Source organism: Acomys russatus, chromosome 13 (assembly GCF_903995435.1).
Source record: "Acomys russatus chromosome 13, mAcoRus1.1, whole genome shotgun sequence".
Taxonomy (NCBI): domain Eukaryota; kingdom Metazoa; phylum Chordata; class Mammalia; order Rodentia; family Muridae; genus Acomys; species Acomys russatus.
The window spans coordinates 40,564,228-40,570,243 of record NC_067149.1 but is presented as its reverse complement, the minus strand read 5'-3'; positions in this window follow the sequence as shown (position 1 = coordinate 40,570,243).

Below are 6,016 nucleotides of genomic sequence, written 5' to 3'. Positions count from 1 at the left end.
TGCGCAGTTGGCTGCACTCTGAACCGGAACAGGAAGGACTGCGGGCGTATTACCTGCCTCCGGAGGTAACCTTTGTGGAGGGCGTCGCCATAGTGACTACTGTGTCAGCTGTTCCACACCCTTTGCGTTAAGTATCAAACATTTCGGTGGGACTGTGAGTTGATTCCAGTTTTAAAGTCAGGGAGACCGAGTCTCAAGAGATTAACTTGCCCCATTCTTCATAGCAATTTTTACTTGGAACTTATTTTTTACATAGGCGTCTTACTATGGAGTCCTTACTGTGTGCCACACCTGAGGTCAGAGGACAACTTGAAGGAATTGGTTCTCTCCTCCCACCGCGTGGGTTCCAGTGACCCAACTTTGGTCACCAAGATTGGCAGCAGGTGCCTCTAGCCTCTAAGATATCTCAAGCCCCAAGCGTAACATTTAAAAAAGGAAATTTAAAACTCAAGAAAAAAGACGACCTGTTCAAAACAAAACAAAAGTGACTTGTGGAGAGATGGCTCAGTGATTAAGGCCTATTCTTCCAGAGAATTCAGTTTGGTTCCCCAGCACCCACCCACATCTACATCAGCCGCTCACAAATGTTTGTAACTTCAGTTCCGGGGAATCTGCTGGTGAAGTCTGGCTCCAAGGATACTGTGACAACTGCATGCATGGTGTGTACATATATTCCTTCCCCACCACCACCATTATTACTATTATTTTTAATTAAAGTTTCAGTGGTAGCAGCAGCAACCGAGGCATAGAGCCACACTGTCCTTATCTGCATGAACAATGAGTAATGTAAAGCCAGATTCCTGCCTTGCATGCAGCAAAGAGGTTTGGGACCAGTCAATATAAAGCAATGCTGTAGTTTATTAAAAACAGGGCTGGGGGCTGGAGAGATGGCTCAGTGGTTAAGAGCACTGCCTGCTCTTCCAAAGGACCCGGTTCAATTCCCAGCACCCACATGGCAGCTCACAACTGTCTGTAACTCCAAGATCTGACACTTTCACACCAATGCATATAGAGTAAAACTAAATAAAGTATTTAAAAAAAAAAACAGGTCTGGGCCAGGCATGGTGGCACACGCCTTTAGTCTTAGCACTCGGGAGGCAGAGGCAGGTGATTGCTGTGAGTTTGAAGCCAGCCTGGTCTGCAAAGTGAGTCCAGGACAACCAAGGCTACACAGAGAAACCCTGTCTTGAAAAACCAGAGGTCCATCATAGATGGCTCACAGGTAAAAGTTGTCTGCCACCAAGCCTTCCATCCCTAAGATCCACATGGTGGAAGGAGAGAACAGACACCCTGACTTCCACAAGTGTACCATAAGAGCCTCACCCGCATAAATACATTTTAGAAAGAAAGAAAGAAGCCGGGTGCTGTGGAGGTACACCTTTAATCCCAGCATTTGGGAGGCAGAGACAGGTGAGCCTCTGAGTTGGAGGCCAGCCTGTTCTACAGAGTGAGTTCCGAGACAGCCAGGGCTATACCAATAAAATAAAGTAAAATAAAATAAAAAGTAAAACAAACAAAACTCTGTCTTGAAAAAACAAGACATTTAAGGGGAAAAAACACACCTGAGAGCATGGTGTGGGCGTCTCAAAAAAAACAAACACACTTTATTAAGACAGCTTTAAAGCCTAGGAGTTAAGAATAACTTAACTTTTTTCTTTTTTATTTATTTTTTCTTAACTTTTTTCTTACTTTTCCTCATTTTGTAGTTGTTGTTACTGAGGTAGAGTTTCTCTGTACGACTGTCCTGGACTCACTTTGTAGACCAGGCTTAACTCAAAGAGATCCACTTGCCTCTGCCTCCCAAGTGCTGGGATTAAAGGCATGTACCACTGCGCTCAGCTGAATAATTCTTAGTGGCTCTGAAGTTACAAAAGGAAGCCTTTCTTTTCTTTTTTCTTTTTACTTTTTCCTTTTGAATTTTTCATAAATGAGATTATAGGATGCTTCAGAAGTGCCTTGGATGGGGTTACAATACTACGGTTATACAAGGGGTTAAGACATGCTCTTTACTAAATGGATTTTCTGATGAGAGTCCTAGAAAATTACAGGTTCATAGATGGGAAAGGAGAAAGGCCTCAAGCAATTGCTAATCGTTTTGGAATCTGTTGTTCTCAGCTGTTGAAAGAGCGGCTTTTCATCAGAGCTTTCATAAAAGATGCACAAATGACCAACAAGTAGGTGAAAATGGTCAATATCACTAAGCACTAGAGAAATGTAAATTAACAGTAAGTTCATGATAACTATTCAAATGGCAAGTTTGAAAAGCAAGAATCGCTTCTCATGTTCTAGGAAGGATATGCTGCTGTTTCAATGCAAAATGTTAGAGCCACGTTAGAATTCAGTTCAGCTTTTCTGAAAAAGGTGTAACATATAATCACCACATTACCCATTCTGCCAGTAAGTATATACTCAGAAGTGGAAACATGTTCAAACAAGAAGTTGTTCACAAATATGCATTGCATATAGTCCCAAAGTAGAAACAACCTGAATATCCATGAGATGATGGGAAAACATTTGCACAAATACAGATTAGTAGTTAGTTATGTAAAAATACTATTGAAGCAGGGCATGGTGGCGCACCCCTTTAATCCCAGCACTCAGGAAGCAGAGGCAGGTGAATCACTGTGAGTTCGAGGCCAGCCTGGTCTACAAAGTGAGTCGAGGACAGGCAAGGCTACACAGAGAAACCCTGTCCCGAAAAACAAACAAAACAAAACTGTTGAATTTGTTTTTGTGGTGTGTGATACCAAGCCCATTGCTTTTTTGTGCTAAGTAAACACTTTACCATAAGCTACCTCCATAGTTACTCATAAAAAGTACTGAAGTGGGGAGCTGGGCATGGTGGCACATGCCTTTAATCCCAGCACTCGGGAGGCAGATCTCTGTGAATTTGAGGCCAGCCTGGTCTGCAAAGCAAGTGCAGGACAGCCAGGACTACATAGAGAAACCCTGTATCAAAAAAAAAAAAAAAACAAAAAAACCAAAAGACTGAAATGCAGATACATGCTATAATATGGATGAACCTTGGTGGTGATATGGCAACTGAAATAAATCAGGTACCGAAGACCATATTTGGGGATATAGCTCAGTGGTATTGTCCTTTTTATCCTAGCATGTCAGAGACCATAGGTCCAATCCCCAGTAACTGACACTCTCTCTCTCTCTCTCTCTCTCTCTCTCTCTCTCTCTCTCTCTCTCTCTCTCTCACACACACACACACACACACACACACACACACAGAGAGAGAGAGAGAGAGAGAGAGAGAGAGAGGCAGAGAGAGACAGAGACAGAGAGAGCCAGTCACAGGTAAAATTTCATTTATATTCAGTGTCTAGAAAAGGTGAATATAGCCAGGTGTGTTGGCACACACCTGAAATCCCAGCACTGGGGAGGCATAGGCAGGTGGACCGCTGTGAGTTCGAGGCCAGCCTGGTCTACAAAGCAGTCCAGGGCAACCAAGGCTACACAAAGAAACCTTGTCTTGAAAAAAACAAACAAAACCAACAACAACAACAAAAGAAAAGGCGAATATATAGAGTCAGAAAGTAGGTTACTATAGTTTGGGAATTGGGATGATAGGTAAAGGTTATTGGCTTTTCAGAAGATGAGAATGTTCTGCAATTACGCAGTAATGTACTAAGAGACACTGAATTATACACTTAGTAAAATAGCAAGTTTTGTGTTAGTCTTACCTAAGTGGAGGAAGGTTTGGATCTTATGGGAGATTTGCCTAAATTTTTTTCATCTGCAAAATCATACTTCCCTCCTAGAGTTGTTGGGAGCCTTAAATGAGATTAACACATTGCCACACACGTTAAATGGATACTCTTCTTACTAATAATCGGAACTGTGGCTGGTGAGATGGCTCAGCACTGGGGAGGCATAGGCAGTGCCATGCCTGATGATATGAGTTCCAGCCTCTGGACCCACATGGTGTGGGGAGAGAACCAACTTCCACAGGTTGTCCTCTGGCCTTCAGTACTGATGGAGCTATGGCATGTATGTAGGCACACATATGCATAGTAATGAAAAAAGCAATGTAAATAAGACAAGATCATTACATTCTGGTTAGATATTATTCTGTGTAAAAGGCTATTATGTTGTTTATTTTTCCAAAAAATATGTTTGCTTATTTATTTTTATCTTAAGATTGTAAAATTATTTTAATAAGTTGTGAATCTAGAGCCCACTCTCCAGTTGTGAAAGATAAATGGCAGGTAGTAGAGACAACACAGCACTAACTGAGACCTTTGTGACATAATGAAGGGTTAAAATACTGAAGAGACACTCTCTGGGACTCAGTGCCATCCCATGTGTATCTAATGTATGTCTTTATACTGTCTAGTAGGGTTCTACCAGTTCTATGCTGTATGTTGGGTCTGTCTATTTAGACAACAGAATATATTGACCATTCATGATATGTAAGACATTGTTTCTCTCTCTTTCTTTCTTTCTTTCTTTCTTTCTTTCTTTCTTTCTTTCTTTCTTTCTTTCTTTCAAGATAGGGTTTCTCTGTGTAGCATTGGCTGTCCTGGATCTCCCTTTGTAGACCAAATGGCCTCAAACTTATAGAGATCCACCTGCCTCTGCCTCTTGAGTGCTGAGATCATAGGCATGTGCTACCACTACCGGGCACATCAGACATTCTTTTAGGCTTTGGGTATACAGCAGTAGAGGCAAGGGAGAGATCCTTGGGTGTCTACAATATATTCTAATAAAAAAAAAAGGCAGCATAGTAAACAATATGCAATAACATTCTTTGAGGATCAGTATTATGAAGAAAAACTGTCAGTGTTGGCACATGTAGAGAGTGCTGGAAACGGGAGAAAATTCAATGTTATGCCAGCAGGACTGGAAAGGCCTCTTTGATAAGGTCACAGAGCAGAGCCTGAAGGAAGAGAGCAGGCTGTTTAGCAGTCTGGAAGAAGACTATTCACAGTGTTCATAGTGTTCAAAAGGTCTAGAAGTAGCCAAGAGTCCTGGTAGTCTGTTTGTGTGAGGAAACAAAGGAGTCAAGTGTTAGATGAAATGACCAATGTTCTAAAAATTCTCATCATGCATTACAGTTAAAAGCACCATGTCAGGAGCTGGAGAGATGACTCAGTGGTTAAGAGTACTGATTGCTTTTCCAGAGAACCCAGGTTCAATACTAGCACCCACATGGCAGCTCACAACTGTCTGTAACTCCAGTGTCTGACGCTCATAGACATCCATGCAGACAAAACACCAATGCACATAAAATAAAGGTAAATAAGGGAAAAAAAGCACCACTTCAGAGCTACAAAGATGAGTTGGTGGTAAGGAACACTTGCTGCTGTTATGGAACCAGAGATCAGTTTCCAGCACCAACATGGGGTGGCTTAGAGTCACTAACAGCTCCAGGTCCAAGGGACCTTATGTAGTCTCCTGGTCTACACACACACACACACACACAAATTTAAAAATTCACCACTCTGGGATTGGGAGTGTAGCTCAGTTTGCATATAGAAGTCCTAAGTTCATCTCCAGATTGTGGTGATGATGCAGGTTTATAATCCTAGCACTTGTGAGATAGAGGTTCAAGGTCATCATCAGCGACATGGCAAGTTTGAGGCCAGCCTGAAGTATCTGATACCTTGTTTCAAAGCCAGAAATCAAACAACAAAAACAATTATCACTCTGGAGCCAGAATAAAAGCAGAAACTAAACCATTTCAGTGGTCCAAGTAAGAGGTGATGACACTCAGACTAGAGTATTAGGGTTGGATATGGCTACTGTTGTCAAGTTCTGGTATATTCTGAAGGAATAGTAGTAGTCATTGCTAATAGACTGAATGTGGTTTTCAAAAGAAGATAAAAAAGGAAGTGTATGGCCAAGCCTAACAAATATGCTGCTTATGGACAACCACATTCTGCTGATAGGCCTGCATGCTAAGTAACTTGTGCCAAAATGCGCCAACGAAGCCAACAGCATAGTTTATATTTATTCTAGTTTATTGGAAAGAATATTATTTTACTTTGTATCATAAAGAACCCAA